Source organism: Protopterus annectens, chromosome 4.part1 (assembly GCF_019279795.1).
Source record: "Protopterus annectens isolate FY-2018-M chromosome 4.part1, PAN1.0, whole genome shotgun sequence".
Lineage (NCBI taxonomy): Eukaryota > Metazoa > Chordata > Ceratodontiformes > Protopteridae > Protopterus > Protopterus annectens.
In genome coordinates, this window is record NC_056734.1 from 596,719,358 (window position 1) to 596,746,038 (window position 26,681).

At 40.0% G+C, this 26,681-nt stretch overlaps 1 long non-coding RNA gene across 1 annotated transcript in view; it reads right to left on the reverse strand.

The window, feature by feature from the left end:
* Window positions 1-783: 783 nt before the first annotated feature.
* LOC122801399 overlaps window positions 784-26,681 on the reverse strand; it is a 108,506-nt gene continuing 82,608 nt past the window's right edge. Inside the window, exon 3 of the long non-coding RNA XR_006364705.1 lies at window positions 784-922. This is a non-coding gene — a long non-coding RNA (uncharacterized LOC122801399). The remainder of the gene's footprint in view (window positions 923-26,681) is intronic.

The window sequence follows — 26,681 nt, forward strand, 5'->3', positions numbered from 1 at the left end:
CTACAGGATGATGATTTGCCAAATACATTGAAATGAAATGAACTCAAGCCAAGTTATTTTGGACACTTTGTAAAACTGATGACATTACTGCTTTCCATTGCATGAAAGTGAAAATTATTTCCTCAAAGTGTCAAAGGTGAAATGAGCACAGCTTTAACACATTTTTTTCTGGGGGAGACAAGCTCCACATATCTCTGGAGCAGTAGTTTTGCCCTTTTCTCCCCTAAACCTAATTAATGCAATCAATTTGAGATTTTATACAAGGAGAACCTCCTGAGCAGTGAGATAATTCCTTCAACAGATGTTCCAACTAAATGCAAATTGTAGGGTCACTGGCCTTTACATTACCACCCAAATAGCACAGTTTCATTACTGATAATGTAAGGTGTACACGGCACGGTCTTCAAAACTGTTTATTAGTCCAGTTCCAAAAATGTTAAAGAAACAGTATTTAGCGTTGCACAGTGGAAGGTCCTGGATCTACACATTAATGTGAACCTGACCTGTACAGTGGCTTTGTACCACTACCAGTCATAATCCAAAAGCATTCATGTTAGTATTTTAAGGCGATTCTGATCTAGTGATGGGTGATGCTAACTATGGTGTATAGCTTTTTCACTTGTGAAAAACATTCATATACAGGGCCTTTGTCATACATCTTGTACAGGTGAGAGATTTTCAGTCAGGGCATTTTCTCACTCATCTTATACAACTGAGAGATTTTCAAGTTTTAGGTTAAGAAAGAAATGTTTCATCACAACCAAACTGATACAACTTTGTACCTACCTATTAATGCCTGGGCTGAAATGCATTGTAGGTATTCTTCATGCAGTGGTGGCTGCTGCCTTTCAAGGAAGCAATTGAATGAGTGGGTTAACTGTTATGGGGTAGAGCCCTACTACAGCATGTCAAAGGCCATTACCTGCAATCAAACAGTAAATGTGGTCATTCATTTTCATCCACAAACTGCCTATGTATGCATCAACTCATTATAGCTAATTTACTAACTATTTCCTCATCATTTGTCTGACATAGTCAACAAAGTCAACAAGGCCAGCCTTAGGTGAAATGGAGCCCTAGACAAAGGACTTCATGGACACCCCTAATGAACATTACTCCCCTGTGCACTTCCCCAGTGCCTCTGCTATGTATTACCCTCATCCTAATCCCACACCATCCAAATAGGTTACTTATTTCTTGCCTTTTTACACTTTACCTTATTTCTTAGCTTACCCCCTTACTTTTACAAATCCTAACTGCCAATAATCTACCATAATGAGTCTAGAGGATGTAACTGAATTAAACCACATGTCTGGGGCCCACAAGGCTCCCGAATTCATAAGGGTTCCAGATGTTCTAAGGAGTATCTTACAGCTTTTTTACAACCTTCTAATTTAATGATGGCCTGAAAAAAAAAATCCACAAGTAAGAACTAGTGCCACGGTGAAGAAAGTTAAAGTTCTGACTACAGCCCAGGCAAACCAGGTTTGATTAGAGGATAAAGCATCTGCGGTGCTGGAAGGGTGGGAGGGAGGGGTGTGCTCATTCCAGGGGGAATGGTGTTGCCTAGGCACTCCCTTCAGTGAGGTGTGGACCACAGAGGAGAGAAGACATTTGACGTACCAAGGCAAACACAAGTTGGGGATGATGGAGGGTCATAAAATTAAATAAGATAACCCTTCCAGCATACAGCATGTCTGGATTTCCTCATCAGCCCTGATCCTTATCAGAATAAGACCCATGAGAGCAGGTGAGGTGGCTGACCTGCCAGATACGGAAGGGTACTAGAATTCTCTGATAGTCATCTGCAGGAAGTAAAAAAATCATAAGTGAGGGAAAGACGTTCAGTGTTATTTTTTCTTACACTGAAAAACTAGCTGTCTCAAAAGCTTAATGTTCAAAACTAACAAAATAGTAGGTCCCTTATAAATCAAGAAGACAAAGGCAAGGATACATAAACCCCGTCTGAGAAAAGTACCTTGCTGTCCCTCCAAAAAAGACATTTGCTTTCTGTGTACCCATCTACTTTTCGATTGGACTGAAAGCAAAACATACAAATGGCCAGTGTCTGTCATCATTTAGTGATTGTAACAATCACTGATTTGCTAGAACACTGCATATTTTATAAGAAAACTATTCACGGTATGAGACAAAACGAGGAACAGTTAGAGCTTTTATACCTCTTCCCCAACACACACATGCTCACACACACGCACACACACATGTGTGTGTGTGTGCGCGTGTGTATGTGTGTGTGTGTGTATATATATATATATATATATATATATATATATATATATATATATATATATATATATATATATATATATATATATACAGGTTTATGTAACATTATCAAGGTTTTGGAAACTCAAACTGAACTTCATATTGTCAAGACCATATGTTTGAATTTCTGAAAACTTGAATGAAACAAAACAACAAAATGTTTTTGCAGGGTGGGGGACAAGACCCCGCACCCCATACCACCTGAAAATTATATATACCACCTCTGAGGTCATGTTACAGTGGGAAAAAGGGTATTTACTTTTACATCTGAAAAGTAGATACCAAACAGGAGAGGTCACAGCCCAGATCTTCGACGTCTCCACTGTTGACTGGTTTCTTTGTGGAGGTAACTTCCCCATATATCTATATCACATTTTCTCAACAACCAGATGATCGAACCCACTTAAGCGAAAGTGCACTACATTGACAGTGCACTTTCTCCAAAAGTCAATTCACCGAAGCACATTACAGTGGAGATAAAAAAATATATCCTTTTCCTCACTGTAGTGCGATCTTGGAGTTAGTTTATTTAAGTAGGGGGGTGGGGGGTACAGGGAGGCTTGCCCCCTTGCAAAATAGTGTTTAAAGTATTTTTTTTTTCTGATATGGTGAATTGGCTTTTGCGAAAGTGTACTTTTGATGTAGTGGACTTTCGCTTAAGTGGGATTTACTTTTCTTGTTCGAGATTGTGAAATTTCGATCAAGAAAAGTAGACCTATATATATATATATATATATATATATATATATATATATATATATATATATATATATATATATATATATATATATATATATATATATATATATATATATATATACATATATACACACACACACATATATACATACACACACACACACACACACACACACACACACACACACACACACACACACAGCTAGTTTAAGCACTTTGCTTTCTATATGCTGGCAATAGCAGGCAGCATGCGTATAGCAACAAGAATAACAAAAATACTTAAAAAAATATTTCCACTCTCGTACCTCTGCACTTGCATGCACTTTAGTTCATTCTTTTCTATCTCTAAGTCAGTCTCAGTCACCTGAGACAGCCCGAGTCTATAGGAAGATCTCTTCTCCGCTTCATATAGCAACCCACTGAAACGCTTTTTCCAGATGTTTCTGCCTTCTGCAGAAGGAAGGAAGACCTGAAACCAGGCACGATTTTGTTTATTCCCATTGCACAGTAGACATACTGCTGGGCTGTTTTAAAAACACCCCAGCAAGCAGAGTAAGATTTTCTTCCTTTAATGTGTTCACCTCAGAACTCCATGCATGCGTAGAGCTCCAATTTCAGTCATGGTTGAGGGAATGGTAAAATTTAATTTTATAGATTAGGAAGTAGTTTTTTTAGAAATGCAACTTATTTGATTCTGTGTTTTCTTTTTTTTTTTACTTTTTTTAAGTGTGTGAAGGGGGGGGGGGGTGCTGCATCCCAGTAGTCGGTATCACGAGCTGCTCCTTGATGTTATAGACCTTGTCAGTTGTTTTCCAGTCTACAAAATAGTGGTATCACTGCCTTCCTATTACACTTCACGTTTAATATGATCAACTGTAATGAAACTTAACCATATAATCATACATTTCATTAAATTCATTTCTTGCCTCCAAATTAAATATCTCCTATAATACATATGTCTGTATCTTTAGGCCATCCAAATGTGACTTTTTTGTTCTGATAATTTAGACAAGACAATAAGCCATACTAAGAAATTACAGGAACAGTTTTAACCAAACCAAGGACACTGTGTGTCACTACAAAGTGTTATTAATCTAAGTAAAAAGTAAAAATATATTTTTGCAAAAGTACACAGCCGACACTTCCACACAATGCCTCCTTGTTGGATTTCCCATCCAAACATTTATCATTCAAAGCTAATGTCTCATCTTACTCAATGATTTAGAATACATTATTAACTCTTTGGGAGATTACCATGAAAGGAGAAAAGCAGATCAGTAATTTGTTTTTAATATTACTGAATGGATATTTCAGATTTTGGCTACAGTTTTGTTAAAAGTAATGTAGTTTGGTCTGGCCATTTCTGGGGTCATGGTAATTTTTCCACATACAATGCTTACATTAGGCTAGTTGAGCCAATTGGATGAAATATAATCTGACATCTTAGCAAGTGAGCTTGTAACTACAATCTGCTGTTCTGAAATATTTTTCATACTCTACATAGGAGAGCAGCAAATACAATGAAACTCATAAACACACACACACACACACACACACACACACACACACACACACACACACACACACACACACACACACGCACACACACACACGCGCGCGCACAGTATAGCCTAAGAGAAAGGGACAGGGAAATCCTAAATGCGAGACTTGCTCTGTTAGAGTTTTTAGTTGAATCTAGAAGAGAAGCTACTGTTAAAAGTAGGGCATATAAAATATTGCATAATAACTATAGGAATCAATCAGAAGAGGTCAGAAAAGATTGGGAAGAGAGAAATTGAATAAACAATTCACAAAGAAATAATGGGAGGGCATATGCATGGCTTCCATATATGTAACAAAGTCTAGAAGATTTAGAATTTTTACCTGGAAGTGTTTGCATAGATACTTTTATACCACAAGCAAACTCCAAATAATTTTTCCTCAGGTGGATGACGAATACTGGAGGTGTGATTGGGAAGAACATGTTAACTGGGAACATATGTTTTGTGAGTGTAATCAGTTGGCAGACTTTAAAAATTCCTTACAGAGTACTTTGTCAGGAATACTGTGTGAAAAAATGAGAGTAACTAAAGAAATTATTTTTGAGCTGGGATACAGGATCTAAATTGTCTAGCTATAGCAAGGCGTTGTTAAGTTTAATTCTAGTGGCTGCCAAAAAAGTGATCACTAGAAAATAGCAGTCAAAATGTAAGCCAGCTATTCTTGAACTAGTGATTATTGTAACAGAGATAAAAGAACAGGAGGAGGTGTATTTAGAAAAACACAGGAGCAAATATAATAGAAAAAAAATGGAAACTGTGGGAACAATACATTCAGAAAAATGTTTTGGAGGAGGAATGAGGTTTAATAGAAGGCAGTATTTGAATGTAATTTGTCTAGATTATAGGATGTATAACAATATATGTGATGTATAATGTCTGTAAATGTGAACTTGTTAATATGGTCTATTTACTTTTATAGAAATGCAAGTTTGCCTATGTCACACGTGATCATTCAATAAAAGTGTTTAGAAAAGTAATTCTGGACAAAGCCAAAAGTAATGGCGAAGCAAAAAAGCAAAAATAAAATATTGATAAAGAGGACTCTAAATTACTTAAAATGTTAATGAAACAACAGGCTATGCATCACAGTTTATTTTCTGAACAATACGAAGTATGCATTTCTCACTGTCTGGCATTACTGACCAACTGTAACCCTCAGTGATTTGCCAGAAAATCAATAAACTTTGTAGGAAATGGACAAAGATATGAGGCAAAATCAGGAACCTTCTGAAAAATTCTGGACAGTAAAGAGGTATGTGTAAATATGATCCATTGCTTAATCAAAAAAAAAAAAAAAAAAGAAAAGAAAAAAAGCTTCTGTAACTCAGTAAATCATGGCTGAAAACAAGAATACACTGCCATACGTTTCTGAGTTTCAGAAGTGGCAGACACCTCTCAACTCTGCTGCTTTTAGTTTTACACTCTGTGATTTAGCCATAAATATTATTGGCAATAGAGTGTGAGAGATAGATGGATAGATAAATAGATAGACAGACAGACAGATAGATAGATAGCTAGATAGATAGATAGATAGATAGATAGATAGATAGATAGACAGATAGATATATAGACAGATAGATGTGCTGGCTCTCCTAGTGTCATTGCCTGCTATATGTTGCTGTCTTACAGAAAGACTGCATGAATCACACCAATCAACTGTCTGGTATTTCACAACGTCATGGTGCCACAAATTAAAAAGCAACTCATTTAAATTCTGATGCTTTAGCTTTTTCCCTCCCGCACCATGCCATCTGCCTGCTCCACGTCACTCTCATTAGAGGCGCAATGGTGTGAGTATGATTTATGCCAGCTGGAATGTTATATTTTTGGCTAGCACTCATCATTACCTTTGGGACCAAAGAGTTTTACTGTGCATCTGGAGTGAAGACTGGTATTACAAATCACACCTAATAAACATCAAGAAAGTGGAGAACCTACATATTTTGTACAGCAGAGTACAGTAAGTATTCAAATGCTAATGTACAAACAATTGTTAATTATTTAGCTCAAATATATAGTCACTAATGTGCAGTTTTGCTGTCACATTGAAGAAAAACATCTGGAATCATGAGCCAAAAATCCTGACACCATTCTTAGACAATGTTAGCCACTTAATATATGCTAGTAGTTATGGAATTTTTTTTGTAATTACCATGTCCATTTATATAGCAATGAAAGAGAGAGGTATTGTGTTTTCCTATGTCAGTCAGTGAAGTTATAGCACGATCACAAAGCATTTAGTTACTTTTATGTAAGCCCAATCAGCAGTGTAACTGAACAGCAGAAACATGCATAGGAGGTAACTATTTTTGTGTGTGTGTGTGGGGGGGGGTGAGGGGATAGACACCAAGCAGTATTCCCAGATACGATTTGTGTCCTTAAAAGCATTTGTCTATATTGGTGACTCTCAGAAATAGCAAAAACACAACATCGAAGGTAAAGGTAATACACCTTAGAAAGCTGCATACTGCATAAGCAGTAGTAGGGATAAAGAATGCAATTATAGCTATAGCTTGGCAGCCGCTTGATAGCATGGGGGTGACTTCATTTCATCATTGCCTACAAATTTGATATTGTGCAATTCTGACAAGTTGTGATGTCCTAAATGTTGTAGGAAAAAGTTGAAGAGTATATAGAGTGTGAGAGATAGATGGATAGATAATAGGTAGATAGATAGATAGATAGATAGATAGATAGATAGATAGATAGATAGATTTAAATGGATTTAAGTCATAGATAGATAGATAGATAGATAGATAGATAGATAGATAGATAGATAGAAATGGATTTAAATCATATTATTGAGTTTTGGAAGCTCAGAATTTGGGTCTGTCAGATGATTGAGTTTTCAGAAACTTAAAATTCATATGGTCGAGACCATATGATCAAGTTTCTGAAAACTCAAACATAAAAAAACAAAACAAAAAAAAACATTAAAATCTACCTTTTTTTACATAATTGGGTGGGGTCAAGTTCCCCTGCACCCCCCACACTCCCTGTGCATTATATATACCAACTCAAGGATCACACGACAGTAAAAGAAAGGGTACATTTCCCAATGGGCACTGTACCACAATCTCCATTCAAAAGCTTTGACTTTTCAGAACTTGATCATATGGTCCCCACCATATGAATTTTTGAGTTTCTAAAAACCTTGATCAACTTATAGGAATCCCCCAGTTCATATAGTCATGACCATATGTTTGAGTTTTCTGCAGGGGCGAGCCTCCCTGCCCCCCCTCTGAGGGGGGCTGCACCTCTTACACCCCCTGCAAATTATATATACCAACTCCAAGATCATGCTACAGTGAGGAAAATGGTAAATTCCCCAGTCATCACTGTACTGCCATCTAGATGAACATGCTTTAATGGGCAATTTGTCCTTTTCCCACTGTAGTGTGATTGTGGAGCTGGTATATATCATTTGCAGGGGGTGTGGGCTTGCCCCTTCAAAAATGTAGATTTCTTTTTTATTCAAGTTTTCAGAAACTCGAACATATAGTCTTGACCATATGAATTTTGAGGTTTCCAAAACTTGTTAATATGAAATAAATCAATATAGCTATCTATCTATCCATATATATATATATATATATATATATATATATATATATATATATATATATATATATATTTATATACGTGTGTGTGTGTTTGTGTCTGCATGTGTGCATCTATGAGTATATATGGATGGTGTGGTCATTCCAAGAGCAAAACCATGGGCACTTGATGGTTACAGGAGGAGGTAACATGGGTCACTTTGTCATGTGCTCCATTTCACCTAAAACAACTCCTGACTTTTGGTGCAAGTCACCATTGATGAGGTGTGTAGCAGTGCAGGACTGTATTGTACAACATGAAAAACAATGGCTACATCTGTGCTGCCATAGATTGTCCCTTTTTCTTATAAAATGCCTCTGACTGATTTTGCCTAATGTTTGCCATTTTTAAGAACTTTTGATTTTCTACTTAATTAGAATGGATTACAGTCAGTCATCAATGCCACACTTTACAGTTTTATACTTCATATTGTTCAGAAAATGCATGTTAATGCAAAACCAGTTATTCTATTAAGCTCAAGTGAATTAGCATAATATTTAAAAAAATGTTCTTCATTTTAAAGTTCTGTTCCCCCATTATTTTTATCTTTGCCCTGAATTTTTGAGCAAAAGAAGTGGAGAGGTACAGTATGCTGCAAAAGCAGTATTGGCCTTAATAAAATAATGGTGGTACCATATCTCTCGATGGTGAATGTCCAGATTCTTTTTCATATTTTGGTCTGTTCCTCATAAAATCTGTGGTTTTCTTCCAAGTCACTGAAGATGGAGGGGGTGGGGCTGTTTGATGAGGGTTTTTATGGCTTTGGTCCCCCAAAACATGTATTAAATTGGGCCTACGGCTGCTATGGGCAACAGTGTGGGACTGAGTACCAGATCGGGTACTGGGGGCCAGCCAAATACAGGAAGAAAAGCAGTGGGTTTTCCCCAAGTCATCATTTCTTGGGTTGAGGTTGTGACGCAGAGTTGCCATGCAGTGTAGCTCATAATGGAAATTTGGAGAACTGAAACAGATAATAAAATAGAAACTACAGACATACCAACATGAGTTGTAGAATCATTGCAGACTGGTGCATATTCTGAGTTGGACAACTGAATGTAGCTGAATAGAATAAGACAAAAATTCCTTAGCCTTACCTTGGGACTGGAATTCCTCATGCAAAGATGTTGTGCCTTAAAGGGAATATGTTATGAGTGTCCTAACCATAAAGAGATAATTCAGCTATCACTTAAAACAATCTAAGTATTTGTGCTCTGCATTTCTCAGCATGCTGTCTAAGCAGTAATAACTCATGTAGTATACAAGTAACTGTGTAATTATACTCTGGAATGTGTGGTTTTATATACTTAAGTCTGATAATAGCTTTTGGAGTTGAACTACACAATGCTGACAGATGTCATTATTTGTGGCCCTAAGACAAGCATACATTTAGCTTTGCCAAAATATAGACATTTTATTTCATGTGGCCAGTTTCCTTACAGTTCCTACAGTTTCCATCATTTTACCTGTAACTTAGGTTTTATTATTATTTTTTGAAATTCTACTAAAGAAGTACAAAGTACATTAGCTGCTATTTTCTGATGCTGATACATTACTTTTTTATTAACTGAGAAGGATTCTTTATGCAAAATGTATACAAATTAGTGCTTCAAGGTAAACATGTCATAATTAACTTATCATAAGGTAGAACACTAAAACAAGTAGGCCAGATATTAAGCTAAAAATATAAGTCTGAGTATGCTCTAAAAACTATAATTCTTATTAGGTTACAAACAGTGCATGAATGATGCAGCTTACTGATTTTTTTCACAGCCAATCAAAAAGGGATGGATGATAATTCTGTACTGCGGTTCGGGAATATGCCCTTCACCACTGTTTTGTGATCTCAGAGTTAGAATATATAAAGTAACAGGGGATAGATGTGTGGGGGGGGTGGCCCCCCTGAAAAAATTCTGGTATGGGTATTTAGGTGTTACTGTGTGTAGCAATGTTTTTGCGGATTTGGAAGTATGGTGTTTGTGTGTATGTCTGTGTGTGTGTGTGTGTGTGTGTGTGTGTGTGTGTGTGTGTGTGTGTGTGTGTGTGTGTGTGTGTGTGTGTGTGTGTGTGCGCACGCGCAACTGTGTGCAGGCCTGAATCCAGCAAAAGGCTATATAGGCAGCTGCATAGGGCCCAGTGCTGGCTCGGGGGGGGGGGTCCAGCCTGGCCATAATGTTTGTAAAACAATACTTTGCTACCTCCCATTCTACATCCCAATAAAACAAAAAGCAAAACAAAGAAAAAATGCTTTGCTACCTTCTGTTTTACCTTACAAAGAATGAGGGATTTCTTTCAAGATCTTCTAGTGTCAGCACACACTTTCTTGCAAAGCATCAGTGTGCACACAGTAGAAGCATTCCCTTAATCAAGAAGAAAGTTTGATTTTGGTTTAGCAAATCAATATATTTTTGTTAGCATGAGGTTTAAACAGAAGCACAAGATTTGTTTTAGAGCACAAGTCAGCGCCACTGAGATTTGTGTGTGCGTGGACGTGTGTGTGTGTGTGTGTGTGTGTGTGTGTGTGTGTGTGTGTGTGTGTGTGTGTGTGTGTGTGTGTGTGTGTGTGTGTGTGTGTGCGTGTGTGTGCGTGTGTGCGTGCACGCGTGTGTGTTTGTGTGTGTGCGTGCGCACGTATTCATTTATGTCCTCCTCCAGGGTTATTACAGATTACTGCCTCCAGAGGATTATACTGAAAGATTACTGCCTCTGCTACCAGTAAATTCAACTTCAGGGTAATTAGCAGGATTTACTAAGATTACTGAAAATTCAGGTAAGGTAAATCACCGGGGATTACAATTAGTCAGTGATACCTATCATTAGACTGTCATAGTTATTGCTCAGAAAATACCAAGTTCCAGTTACACCGTCTGTTTAAATGACTTGCTCAAAATCACACAGTAGACAGATGGAGCAAGGAAGAATCAAACACTGTAGTCTTTACAGAAAGCAGCTTAGTAAGAGTTAGAGCGTTAACCCACTGCACTAACTGCCAGGCCATCTTTAGTTTCTTCATTTTTTGATAAATCGCTGAGGGTAACCATCAGTCAGTCATGCTAGTCATTATTGTTCCATTGTTGTAGATCAGAAATGCATTTCAAGTTATCTGGAATTGTCTGGCAGTTAAGGCTCTGAGCTACTAGCAAACTGCCTCATGTAGTCAAAAGTACAGAGTCTGAATCATTCTACCTTTATTTATTTACTGTGTCCCTTTGAGCAAGTCACTCAGACAGTGCGTCTGGTTCATTCCAGAAAAAGAACAGTGAGTTTACTGGGTTTACAAATAGATAAAAAAAAATGGTATATAAATTTTGTGCCTTTGTGTTCTCATTATTTTTGACTTTGTCCAGAATTCTCTAGCAAAACAGTTGAGATGTATTTTGTCTGTTCCTTACAAAATTTGTGGCAAACTATTGGATGAAAGGGTGGATTGTTGACATTTTTGTGGATTTAGGAATCCCAAAAATTGAGGGGATAACTGGTGAACCCACAAAAAGATAGTCATATTCATTCTTGTCAAGTACTCCCTCCATTAACTACTCGTACAGCTGCCAGTCAATCTTAGTGTAAGCTCTGTTGACATCATATCTCAAGACCCTGGTGTATGTTGTAGTATCATTCAGAAGTTTTAACATGTTAGTAGAGTAATCAGTGTTAGTCATAATTACAGCCCCTCCCCCTTTGTCAGGTTTCATCACCCTATAAAGTTTAGTAGAAGTTAATTCATGGAGACAAAATCTCTCACCAGGGGTCAGGTTGTCATTAATTCCTCTCATACCCATGAATAACCTCCTTATTTGAGATGCACACATCTGTTCAAAAATGTATACTGTCGGGTTAACTGGGGGAATAAAAGTGCTAGATCTTTTTAATGTTAAACTGTTACCTGTCCAAGGACTAGGATTATTTCAGAAGTACATTTTAAGATTCAATTGCCTTGTGTAAAGTTTAAAGTTAATTAAAATTTTTGAAATCTCATGCCTGAAGGCAGGGACAAAAGTGAAGCCCTTTTTAAACAAGGCACAATAATTTTCTGTTAATTCCAAACAAATAAAATTGTATATACAAGAGCTACCCTCCTTGATTAATTTACAACAAGGTTTGGTCATTTTACATTGGTCAGTAACCTCTAAATTGAAATTTAAATCTAAAACATCACCACCTACTTTGCTTGTGTCAACAGTACAATTTTTCTTCACATATAAAACATCATCCAGGTTACTGTGTGCATTTAAATAGTCCTATTCATAAAATAATCCAACTTTTTCATAAAATGAGTCAGTTAGTGACTGGCAATCAATATGGGGAAAGTCAAAAACATCAATACCCTGTGTTACTGGTGCGTCAATAGAATGGAAAGTGACTAGGGGGCCACAGTCTATTGTGGTCTGCTGTTCCCTTGTGACCACCTCCGGTTGGTGTAATGTCTCTGTCCTCTCCCCTTGCCATAATCCTGCTGCCATGTAACCTGGCTGTGCTCGTGTATCCGTTCCGAGCGTCTCACTAGATGGTGCTCTAAAAAATACTCATTGTCACTTTCAATAGCTAACCCATCATCAATCCCTTCACTGTAGTTAGTGGATTTGTGCTGATTAGTATCATTAATATGCACCTCATCAACATTGTCACTTCTACCCATCATACCCTCAGAAATACAGTGGGTTTCACACTGTTAAACATAGTTTAATTGTTGATATAACCGAAATGGTATTATCAAACAATTTTATCATGTTTGAAGGGGAACACTTTAAGCAGGTTACTGGCATAGCCATGGGTGCCAGATGTGCACCCATGTATGCCAATCTAGTGTTAGTAGATTGGGAGACACAGTGCATGTTCACGTCCGAGTATATGCAGAAAGTTATATTATATCTGCGTTACTTGGATGATATATTGATGTTTCGGAGGGGGGCTGTGGAAGAGATTCTTGATTTTATTAATTACTTAGGTACAACAACATTTTTTTTAAAATTTACACATGGGAGTCATGAAGAAAGATGTGATTTTCTTGATATATTATTATACAAGGATAAAGAAAATGGCACTTTAAAGTCCAGTATATATCGTAAAAAGACTTATTCAAATTCATTTTTCCACTTTTAAAGTTGCCACCCATTTTTTCAGAAAAAGAACATTATGAAGGGACAAATGGTAAGGTTGTCAAGACTTATTAGTGATGACAACCAATATGAGACTGAAGTGTCTAACTTGCTGGGAATGTTGATCAAGAGAGGCTACCCCATGATGTATTGTCAAAAATAAGGTTAGAAGTGGGGGAGAAAATACACACAGTCTTTAAACCAATATTGAGAGGGGGGTTTGGTGGAAGATACATCAGATGACACTACCAACAACAATAAAATTACAGAAGGCCTTGAAGGATGTAACATGAAGTGGGTGACGGTCTTGCTTTACAATGATGTTGCTGGCAAGATCAAGAACATTATTTACGCCACATGGCAAAGTGTTCTTACTAATGATGTTACAACTATTGTAGGGGTTACACCTGTTTTTACCTACAGTAGAGGTAAAAACTTGAAGGAGCTGATAGAGATGGATGTCAACCCTGATTTATATAGGAATTCTAGAATGAGCAAATATGGTTTGTGTAGTACTTGTAAGTACATTAATAATGGACCTTATGTAGCAGTGCACAACATTAGTAAAACTATTAGATGCCCAGGGTTTTGCAACTGCAACACTAAGATGGTGGTATATATTGCCAAATGTCTAAGCTGTCCCACGTTTTACGTAGGGAAAACTGCTAGAAAATTAAGGCTTAGGATTTTAGAGCATACAAGAGACATAAGGAATAAAAAAAACACTAATGCTCTTTTTGTGCATAGTCAGAATTGTATTAATTTTAAAAAGTTTTTATTTTTTGTAGTGGATAGGATTCCACATAACGAGAAAGGTGGGGATGTCAGGACCTTATTGGAGGTCAAGGAGTGTTTGTGGCAGCTTAGATTGGATGCATCCAGGACACCAGGTATTAATGAACACATCTCACTATCCAGTATTTTAAAATACAGGCCTTATTGTGTTTAATATGAAAAAATTGATGTGAAATTGTTCGATCTCGCCGTTTGTTCTTACACACGGGTTCGGAGCCGACCCTCGGCTCCGAGTCAGCCGCTTCACAAGCTCTGCATCTGAAAGAAAGCTTGAGGCACAGTCTATATCCCATGATCCTCCTCTACCATACCTCAGATCTAGTTTGCCGCTGCAGCTGATCGCATCGAGAGAGCTCGGGCCAGTTAACAATTTTGCTATTTTTCAAAATTTTTTGCTAATATTAGAACTGTTTACAACTTTTACTAGTATTATACTTAGATTAGTGTGTATGTGTGTATATTTAGCCAGGTTTAATTATCTTTAAAGATTTATATAAATAATATTGGGCTTGGGCCTATTTTTTCTGTCAGGGCTCTGACAGTTAGTAGTACTAGAACTTAGTAAACCTTCTCCTAGTATTTAGCTAATTAATAGTTGTGTGTTTGATATTTACTCGTTATTCCTATATATATATATATATATATATATATATATATATATATATATATATATATATATATATATATATATATATATATATCATACTCTTATATTCATATATCTATAGTTAATAGTTAATTAAGATTGTTCATAATAATTAATAACCTAGAGTTATATAATTATTGTTATAACCTTTGATTGCTTAGTAAAGTGTTTCTTTTCAGCCATGTCTGAAAAAGTTAAATCTGGATTTAAAAGGTGTCAGTGTGGACAGAAGATGTCCATCACTGACAACCATGCTTCCTGCATCTACTGTCTTGGCCCTCTCCACCTGCAGGAGGACTGCTCTATTTGTCACTCCTTCAGTGGAAGGGTCATGATGGAAAGGCGCAGGAAGCTGATAGAGAGGGGCTTATTAAAGCCTGATTTTCAAGAAGCCTTGGAAAAGGCTGACCAGACATCTAAGTCTTCGAAGGGGTCAAAGACTTCGAAGGTGTCAGAGCCCAAGTCATCAGCTCCGAGCAGGTCTTCTAAGGTTCGGTCGCCGGCTCCACAGACCTCGGGGCTGAGCACCGAGCGATTATCTCTTATCGAGCCCCAGGTCTTGGAGCCGGTGTTGGAGGTTCCTCCACCATCGATCCTTCAGTCAGTGACATCTTCGGCACCTTCGACCTGTTCTTCCAGACCCTTATTGGACACTGACGTGGATCGTGTAGTTCAGAAGCTCATGGAGAATACGGCTCTGTCCAAGTTAATTGCGGTTTCATCCCAGTTGGTCTCGAAACTGGAAGCCCTCCCTGTATCTCCAGCAGATCCTCCTCCGAGTCCCTTCGAGTCTTCAGAGCCAGCAGAAGAGGAACCGATGATCGTAGAACCCTTGGCACCGAAGCCTATTTTTGTGTGATCAGCACCACTGACCTCGACTCCCTCAGAGCCCATCGAGGAGTCATGAAGCCGACGATCTCTCCTTGGTTCTGGGGCCGAGAGTCGAACCGAGCTTTCGGTTTTGACTCTTCCTCTAAGGGCCTCGGCTCAGATTTGTTTGGCTCTGTCCTCGGTATCAGAGCCCGTGGTCCCGGTCTCGAAGAAACTACCGTGTTCTTCGGATCCGGTGGAGTCCTCGGCCCGGTGCTCCGGTGCCTTCGACATTATGAGGAAAGTCTTGTCTGAAAAGACATTCACCTCATCAGAGTCATCTTCTCCTTCCCCTAAAGGGCCGCGTTCTGTTTCTGTACCAGCGATCCCAACCAAGCGTAGAGACCCAATGCCTCAGTCAACCCCAGAGAGTGTCCCCTGTTCCTCGGAAGCCTCACCAGATGAAGTCCCAAGGAAAAGACTGTGCAAGAGGAGGCACATTGTTTCTCCACAAGAATCACTCACATCAGACACCGATTTGGAGGAACCAGAGGGGTCCCCAGGGTCCCCATCAGAGGATGTCTCTTTTGCTGACATTCTGGAGATCTTGAAACAGAGGGGTGATTAGCAGACCATTGCCCCCACTGAGGATGAATCGGTGTTGCTGAAAGCATTTGAGGCTCAACCTTCTACCTCCTGGGTGACCCCGCCCTTCGATGAACTGATGGAACTGATAGCTCGAAGGGTGTGGGAGACCCCAGATACAGTGGAACCAGTCCATAGGAAGCCGAACAAATACATTACTGCTCCCCGAGACAAGGCTTACCTTACAAAAGGAGTTGCAGTGGATGCTATGGTGGTAGCGGCAGCCACGAAGAAGGAAATGTTAGAGTCATCTTCCTCTGTTCATCCTTCTAATAAGGATTCCAGGACTATGGACAGATACGGGAAGCATGTTTTCAGTTCAGCAACTTTTTCCATGCATTCGCTGAACTACCTCACGCATTTTACACAACTTCAGAGAGATCTCATTAAAGAGCTGGGAGATACTCTCCAGGGTAACACAGATGCTGCTGTCTCCGAAAAGGTAACAGCACAACTTAACACCCTCACGTCAATAGTAAACTCGTCCATGAGGCTCATTTCATATGCAGCCGAAGGATCGAGTAGGGCTGCAGCTTCAGCGATTGCTCTACGGAGACAATCCTGGATGCACCTTTGCTCCTTTGTGGAAGCCTTCAAGTTTTCCTTTACCAATGCCCCATTTGATGGTGCCACCCTGTTTGGTCCCAAAGTAAAGGAGACTCTCACTCAGTGTGAGGAAGAAAGTAAGACCCTGTCTGCCGTAGGGGTCCATTTTTCCGCTCTGACCAGACCATACCCCAAAGGGCAAAGAGGCAGAAAAATGTGGTTCCGTAAAACTCAGGGATCTTACCAGCCCACACAGAGCGACGCACCCTCCAGAGGCAGAGGAGGAGGCAGAAATGGAAGACACCGCCCAGGTAGCAGAGAGGGTCCGCAGAACCAGGGCGACAGGGATAGCATCCCTGGGAAGCCCTTCCAGCACTCCTGAAGGGAGGCCCGACTGTCATACTCTGGAAGCAGTCGGGGGTCACTTAGCTTTATACCCAGATGCCTGGCTAAGTCTTACAATGGATTCTTGGGTACAAAGCATAGTAACCAGAGGATACAATATTTCCTTTATCACAATACCCCCCCATCAAAGGAGATTTTCAGATGTTCCACCCAGTCTGCGAAATCAAGCAGCCGTAGAAATAAAAAGGGTGCTCGAAAAAAGAGTCATCCAACCAGTCCCGGCGGACCAGATAGGATCCGGAACTTACTCAAGGTTCCTTTTAGTTCCAAAGAAAACAGGGGACTGGAGGCCAATTTTGGACCTCAGCAAACTCAATACCTTCGAGAAGAAGGAAAAATTCCAGATGGTCATGCTACAATCGATCCTTCCATTTCTACAGAAGGATGATTAGATGTGCTCTATAGATCTCAGGGATGCTTACTACCATATCAAAATGGCCAGAGCTTCCCGAGATCATCTGCACTTCTGGCTGGGAGCCAGTCATTTCCAATTTCAAGCACTGCCCTTTGGTCTCACCTCTGCCCCCAGGGTGTTCACCAAATGCATGGCAGTAGTGGCGTCTCACCTGAGGCGGATGGGATTCCAGGTGTTTCCATATCTGGACGACTGGCTCCTCACCGCCACCACCAGGCATTGTCTACTGCAAGCCAGAGAATACACGATCAACCTTTGTTCCCGTTTAGGGATTTCTATCAATTTAGAAAAATCGGCCTTATCTCCCTCACAGCATATTTCATTCATAGGGGCAGAATTAGACACTACTACAAGACTAATCCAACTCCTGCAAACAAGAGTATCAAGCCTCAAAGACGAGGTCGCTATTCTGATTTGGAGCAGAAAAGTTCCTGCGGCACAAGTGCTAAAAGTACTGGGCTTGATGTCAGCCACGTTGATTGCAGTTCCCCTTGGCAGGATGCACATGAGAATCCTCCAGTCTCTACTCTTCGCGCAGTGGTTGTTCCAACAACTCCCTCTGTCTCGCCACATTTCGATCACGGAATCTTGCAAGTGGGATCTTCAATGGTGGCTAAACAGCCAGGACCTAACGATGGGTCGTCCATTTGTATTACCCAGTCCTATAGCCACAGTAACCATGGACGCTTCCCTGATGGGGTGGGTGGGCTTTTTCAGGGGAGAACAGTCCAAGGAGAGTGATCCAAGATAGAGTACAACCTGCATATCAATGTTCTGGAGCTGAGAGCATTGTTCCGAGCGTTGCAACACTTTCACGACTCTCTACCTCTGGGAACAGTGGCAGTTCAGACTGACAATATGTCAGTGGTCTGGTACATAAACAAGCAGGGTGGAACCAGATCTTATCCATTATGCAGAGAGGCCCTGAGAATTTAGCAATGGGCAGTGTCCACAGGTCACTTTCTGATAGCAATGCACATCCCGGGGTCATCCAACGTCATTGCGGACAGGTTGAGCAGAGCCATCCTGTTACCTCATGAGTGGTCCCTGAATAACCTAGTGGCAGAAAGAATTTTCCACAGATGGGGCCAGCCTTGCTGCGACCTTTTGCATCTGCCTTGAATGCTAAATGCAGAAGCTACTTTGCCCTTCTTCCCCCTCCGGGGGATGCCCCCAGGGACGCACTAGTGCACGATTGGCCCCCGGGTCTCCTATATGCTTTCCCTCCTGTGGCCTTGATTCCCAAATTTCTACAGAAAGCCAGGATCCTGGAAAGGAGGATCATACTCATAGTACCATTCTGGCCTTGACAGATCTGGTTTCCCTTTCTTCATGCCCACCTGATGGAGGAACCATGGATTCTGGACCCGGAGCCAGACCTTTTGACTCACTCGTCGGGAGTTCCTCATCCGTCCCTACGATCCCTCAAATTGACAGCTTGGCTGCTCCACTTCCCAACTTAGCCAAGTCAAAGTTTTTGTCTCCTTCAGTAAAGCACATTCTGCTTTCTTCTCACAAACCTTCTGCCAGGAAACTATACAAGAGCAAATGGAAACGTTTTGCTTGCTGGGCGTCTACACAAGGTTTAGACCCTTTGATAGCCCCGATACACAACATTCTAGAATTTTTATCTACACTGTTTCATGAAGGAGCCTCTACTTCTACGATAAGGGTACAGTTAGCGGCCATATCAAATTTTCATGTAGGTGAAGGGGATTCTTCAGTCATGTCTCACAGACTTTGTAGAGCATTCATGAAAGGTACATTCCACCTCCGACCACCCATTCAACTGATCTCCCCATGGAATTTGAATTTGATGCTGTCTCAGCTTATACTTCCACCTTTTGAACCAGCGTCAACCTGTTCAATTAAATATGTGTCATGGAAGACCTTGTTTCTCATCGCTATTACCTCGGCTCAGAGAATTTCAGAGCTCCAAGCACTGTCAGTCAGACCACCATACATGATTTTTCACCATGATAGAGTATTCCTTACGTACTAATCTGTCCTTTCTTCCGAAGGTATGCTCAGTTCTTAACATAAATCAATCCATTGAACTACCCACATTTTTCAAAAATCATTCAAACAAATTGGAATACATGCTACACAAGTTGGATGTGCATATACAATTGAGATTTTATCTGGACAGGACAAAAGACTATAGAAAATCGGACCAACTGTTCGTGTCTTTTGCAGAAAATAAGAAAGGCATGGCAGTGACCAAGTGGACATTATCCAAATGGCTCTTGGACTGCATAAATTTTGTTTATTCTGCTTCAAAGCAACCACTTCCATTCAAGCCTGAGGCTCATTCTACCAGGGCCATCTCTACGTCTTCTGCCCATGCTGGTCTTCTCCCACTGGATACTATTTGTGCAGCGGCTACATGGGCAAAACCTCATACTTTTGTCATTCATTACAAAGTTGACAGGTCCTCCAAGGACAGAGCAGCATTTGGTTCCACTGTACTCAGGAACGTTCTTCCATATGTCACCCAGGGTAACAGAGCAAGGGACGCTACCTGTGTGTAAGAACAAATGGTGAGATCGAACAATTTCATATAAAGAAGTTATGTTCTTACCATAACGTTCCATGTGAATTGTTCATCTCACCTTTGTTCTTACAATCCCTCCCTCCATCCCCTACCACATTCTGGAAAAACAGGAATGACTAGTGTCTGATTGGTTTGTCTAAATGGCCTTCTCTACCAAGTCCTCAGTAAGCAGCCTATTCTCTTTTTGCCTATCTGGGGGTGGGGCTTATAGTATTCATTTTCTAGTAGGTTTGTGTGTATGAGAATTAGACGCAGTCTTGAGTACTGTTTTCTGGGGTTTTCTTGCAAACTAGATCTGAGGTATGGTAGAGGAGGATCATGGGATATAGACTGTGCCTCGAGCTTTCTTTCAGATGCAGAGCTTGTGAAGTGGCCGACTCGGAGCCGACCCCGTGTGTAAGAACAAAGGCGAGATGAACAATTCACATGGAATGTTATGGTAAGAACATAACTTCTTTTTTACACAAAACTATAGACTACATAGTAATATATGAACTTACAGCACTTCATGTGTACTATGTATTATAAAATTTACAACAGATAACTTTTCTAAAACTATTTTTATTGTTTTTTATCAGGTTGGGAGGGGGTGTAATTTATAGTATTGTATTTTATTGTATATTATGAGATAGTATCGGATATATTTGTATTGTATCTTACCAGTCATATTGTTGCTTCTCAAAACATCTTTTTTATTTTCAGTTGTCAATTTTGACTTTTAAATACTTAATTGTTTAGCATTTCTGATTGGTTTCAACAAGAGGGTGTGTGTATGAACTGATTTTTAAGAACTGGAATTTGTTTTTCACATTTTACTCTGATGATGTCCATGTTTATGGATGGGTGAAAGCGCTAAGTGAATTTTATTCGTATTTGTACTCGCCAGGTCACTGTTCTGTTGTTTTGTCAATTAAAGCCTTTGACTGTCGTGGAGCCTGTTTGGTTTATGCTTTACTAGAGGACTTGGTTTAAGGTCTTATCCAAAGGAGGACTCAGAAGTGCACCACCCTCCTTATGCTGCACTGTAATGTCAACACCCCATGTATATGGTCTGGGAAAAGAACCCACAGCCTTGTGACTGTGCAACTGGTTATGCTACTAACACAGCCAATGAATTACATGTACTTCATTAACTTCATTAGTAGCTTTGGATGAACTGTAAGACAATTACATAAAAATCACTAGCATCATACCATAAGATGTAGACATGTGTAGCATAGTTTAAATAGAAGAGTATGTGATAGCATAAAAATATTAACCACATGATAACTTATGCTAAGTCAATATGCACTATCTATGCAGAGATAAAAGTCATATGACTAATGCCACATTAAAGAGATTTTATTTATTATTTATTCATTTTATTTTACATTTGTTTACTGGGAAAGTCAGACTGGAACGAGGTCCATTTACAGAGGAGGTCTGGGGAGAAAAGCTCCACAACAAAACAATTACAAACAAAAAAAATTCTGTACAAAGGTATATATACAGTCAAAGAGATATATCATGCAATAGTTTGTTCGGAGCAAGCTTAGCTTATACATAGTAGACCCTGGATGTCAGTATTGGTAGAACAAAACACACATTGAGTGATGCAATCAAAAACTGATGCCATTAAGGAGACATCTCACAAGATAAAATAATTTGCAAGATAGCAGGCCCTGCATGGGAGTATTTGAGTACTGTATATTAGAGATGGTAAGTAGTGAAGAGAAGAAGGTAGCAAGATTTGGAGAAGAGCAGAAAAGCATTTATGTAATGCAAGGACAGAGCCATGGCTGCAAGAGGTGTGACTTAAGTGACGTTTTGAAAAGTGAGATAGATGGTGCTGAGGAGATATTTTGGGGGAGGTTATTCCATTCCCTAGTGATGGAGTGAGAGAAAAGAGCTTTCCCTGCAGTATTGTTGGCTTTGGATAAGCAGATCAGGGTTTTGTTGGATGAACATAAGAGGACGATTTGCTGGATATTGGATTAGTAGTTGGTTTAGGGCTGGGGTTTTGTGGGGGTTCCTTATTATGTTAAAGGTGAGCACTAGCTGGTGGTAACTCATTAGCTGAGGGAGTTTTAACCACTGTAGTTCCTTTACGGCAAGACAGTGATGACTTCTAAAAGTGGAGTTATTGGCGAATTTTGCAATTTTATTGTAACATGATTCTAGTTTGTTTAGGCCTGTATTCCTGATATGATTTAGGATTGTTGATGCATACATTAGGGTAGACAAGAGGTGAGTTTGGGCTAGGGAGATTTGTGCTTGGTCTGATAGGAACTGTTTGTATTTGTATAAGGTTCCTAATTTTTTATGTACCTTTTTAATGGTTTGTGAGATATGGACATCAAAGTGAAGATCCTTATCTATTTCAACACAGAGGAGCTTAGTATAGGGGGAGGGGGAGATTGTGGTGCCATTTTTGGAGGTGATGGTGAAGGAAGGAGGTGTGGTTTTGGTTTTATTGGGGGTAAAAAGGAGTAATTTGGTCTTGTTGGGGTTTAAAATAAGTTGAGTATCAGTAATCCATTGTTCCACAGAGCGGAAGGATTCTTGGGTAAGCTTTTGAAGAGTGGTTATGGATGGGGCTGAGCAGATTAGTGTGGAGTCATCTGCATACTGTATAAGTGATGCATGCAGGGTGGAGGTATGTAGTTTCTTAGTGAAAATGGTGAACAGTAGAGGACCCACTTGATCCTTGAGGGACGCCTATAGTAACTGGTAGTAGAGGTGATAGTATACCTATCCATTTGACTGACTGTTTTCTATCAGAGAGATCGTTTTTGAACCAGGAAGTAGAGGAGGGGGTGAAGGACATGGTGGATAAAGTGTCTAAGAGTAGGTTATGGGAGACATGTCAAATGCTTTAGATAGATCTAAGAATATGGCTGATATGAAGTTGTTGTTTCTTAGATGGTTAACCTAGTTGGTAAAGGAGAGAAGAGCAGTAGTTGTACTGTGGTTTGGGTGGAAGCCATGCTGTGTGAGTGAGAGATTATGTGAGGTTAAGAAGTACATTACCTGGATGTGAATACATTTCTCCAGGAGCTTGGAAAGGGGGGACAGGATAGCAATGGGCCAGTAGTTTGATAGATCATAGGAGTTGCCGCCTTTGTGAAGAGGAATAATATATGACACTTTCCATAATTGGGGGATGTAAGCTTCTTGTATAGAGCAGTTTATAAGAATTGAGACAGGGTAGGCTAGCAATTCTGCAGCTAATTTTAGGAAATTAATGGGTAGACCATCTGCTATGAGAGTGGTGGGTTTTAGTTTACAGAGTAGTTTTCTAACTGTGGAGGTTGGTACAGGTGAGAGGGTAAAAGTGGGTATGTTATTTTGATCTATAGTTGGGGTGAATTTAGAGTTATTGTTGGATAGCTGGGTAGATAATGAGAGAATAGATTATGTGGAGTGATGGTTAAATTGAGAAGCTATGCTGTCATTATCAGTATTGGTGTTGGGAGCTGGGGTTGTAGTTTTGCTGGGTTTTAGAAGGGAATTGATAGCCTGCCAGAACTTTTGGGGGTTTTTGGAATGTTTGTTTTGGATGTCTAGGAAGTAGTTTTGTTTATCCATTTTTGTTTGATTTTTGGCCTGATTCCGAAGTTGTTGATATTTTTGTCTTTGTCGGCTAGTGTTATACTTTTTCCAGTTCTTCCAGGCATTGTCTCTGGCTTTTAGTAAGGCTTTTGTTTTGGCATAGTTAACTTTAGTTCTAAGTTCCTGATGGGAGCTAGTATATTTAGAGCATTCATAAAAGTATTATTGAAAAACTCAACTGTCTGGTGTAATGGTACAGTTTTTAGTGGGTGCCAGTCGCATTGCTGTAACATACTGTTAATAATTTGTGGATTTACCTTGTACTCTTTTCTAGTTTCCTTAAACGGTATGGGTTGTGGTATGTTTAGTTGTTTACGAAGGAGGGATGTGGAGCAGTGGTCACTCAATTCATCAGGTAGGCAGCTCACATGATCATTTTCTTTGGGGAGATTAACTAAAGTCCAATCGAGAATGGAGGTTCTTTTGCATTTTTTTGTCAGCTCTGGTGAGTTCTTGGATTAATTGTGAGAATACGAATAAGTTAATATGGTTTGAGGGATTGTTGGAGTTGCAGGCTAGCCAGTCTAGGTTTAGGTCACCTAGCAGGATGGTTTCTTGGGTTAGGTTGATTGTGGCCCATTGTAGTATCTCTTCTATTATAGGGAGTTATTTCCTGGAGGAATATAACTACAGAGGATGTTCATAGCAGGATGGTTTCTTGGGGTAGGTTGATTGTAGCCCTTTGTAGTTTCTCTTCTATTATAGGGAGTTATTTCCTGGGGGGATAAAACTGCAGAGGATGTTGATATCAGGATGGTTTCTTGGGGTAGGTTGATTGTAGCCCTTTGTAATATCTCTTCTATTATAGGGAGTTATTTCCTGGAGGGATAAAACTGCAGAGGATGTTGATAGCAGGATGGTTTCTTGGGGTAGGTTGATTGTAGCCCATTGTAATATCTCTTCTATTATAGGTGAGTTATTTCCTGGAGGGATAAAACTGCAGAGGATGTTGATAGCAGGATGGTTTCTTGGGGTAGGTTTATTGTAGCCCTCTGTAGTATCTCTTCTATTACAGGGGAGTTATTTCCTGGAGGAATAAAACTGCAGAGGATGTTGATATCAGGATGGTTTCTTGGGGTAGGTTGATTGTAGCCCTTTGTAATATCTCTTCTATTATAGGAGAGTTATTTCCTGGAGGAATATAACTACAGAGGATGTTCATAGCAGGATGGTTTCTTGGGGTAGGTTGATTGTAGCCCTTTGTAGTATCTCTTCTATTATAGGTGAGTTATTTTCTGGGGGGATAAAACTGCAGAGGATGTTGATATCAGGATGGTTTCTTGGGGTAGGTTGATTGTAGCCCTTTGTAGTATCTCTTCTATTATAGGGAGTTATTTCCGGGAGGGATAAAACTGCAGAGGATGTTGATTTTCTTTTCGTTTTTCAGGGATATAACGGAGCCTAATGTCTCTGCATTCTGAAATTTGAGAAGTGGGGTTTGCAGAGGCTGGAGGTTAAGTGTGTTTTTAAATAAGATTGCAACTCCGCCCCCCCCCTTTTGGTATCTCTGTGTTGCCTTAGGAGGTTATAACCTGGGGGGAGAATTTGCTCAGTTTGTATGGTAGGTTTTAGCTAAGTCTCAGTAATGGTTAATATATCTGGAGAGTAGTGGGCCATGAATGCATGTAAGTCATGTAGTTTGTTGGATATACTTATTGAGTTTAGGTTAATAATAAGTAGATCTGATTTCTGTTTGTGTGAGAGAATTGGGTTGCATGGGCCTGAGTTGGGGTGTATGGCTCCTGAGATTAGTAGCCATTTTTGAGGAACAGTGTGAGTTTTATGGTGTGAGCTATGTCTGTATGTCTTCTAGATACTGTTTGTCTATTGAGAGGCAGTGAGGTTAGTGTTTTGTGTATATAAAATAATGAGCTATTGTTATATAATGTGGAGCAGATTACTATGTTTTTATATGTATGTGTGTGTGTGTGTGTGTGTGTGTGTGTGTGTGTGTGTGTGTGTGTGTGTGTGCGTGTGTGTGTGTGTGTGTGTGTGTGTGTGTGTGTGTGTGTGTGGGTCTGTGTGTGTGTGTGTGTGTGTGTGTGTGTGTGTGTGTGTGTGTGTGTGTGTGTGTGTGTGTGTGTGTGGGCGTGTGTGTGTGTGGTAATTGTTATGTGGAAGGTAGGGTTTAATGGTATGTTAGAGTGTATGGATGTGTTGTATACTAGAGTAGTGATAGTAGTAGTAGTGGTAGTATGACTTGCATGCTCTGTGTGGGGTTAGGAGAGGGGATGGTTGCAAGCAGGAGGATGTGGTATGGAAGTGGGAGTGGACTTGATGCCTGAGGGATGGTGATAGGCTGTTGTGGGAGCAGTGTGGCTATTTGGACTATAAGTTTAGGAACACTGGAGTGAGTGGGATTTGGGGCCAGGGTAGGGGAGCAGACTGAGCCTGCAGGGCAAATGGAGCAGGAAGAGCTACAGAGAAGTTGGCTGGCAGAAACCAATCAGCCAGCTGTAGCTGAAAAGTGGGAGCTTGGAGGAAGTAGGAACAGCAAGGTGGGTCAAGGCTTGGGAGTGTGTGGGGGGTTAGGAAAATGTACTATGCACAGGACAAAGCAGGCCAATGGGGACAATATGCTAAGAGGTTGGGGATAGCTACGGGAAGGAACTGAAAAGGTAAAGAAATGGACTTCACACTTTAGTGTGTGTGCAGTGTCACCTAGTGGCAAACATTTGAAGTACAGATTAGTGGGTAATTAAGGGGTAAAGAGATAGATCACAGTAAGCTGCATGGCAGGCACAGGGAAAAGCACTGGCACCATGATAAGTTTAAATGCTAGTAGCACTTAAGTTACAATATGCAGCAGAACATACACTTAATTAAACCTTGAGGGGGCTATCTCTTGAAAAGCTCCTCAGTGGGCTTTAGCAGGGTCCCGTAGTGTATATCCTTATAGGGTAGTATTTCTAGGCTGTAGTAGTTAGGTTAGAGTGCAGCACGGACAGCTGTAGGGAGAGAGGAGAACAACACAAGCATTACAGTAAAAAAGTGCAGGTTAACACCACGATAAGTAAAACAAACCTTTATTGGG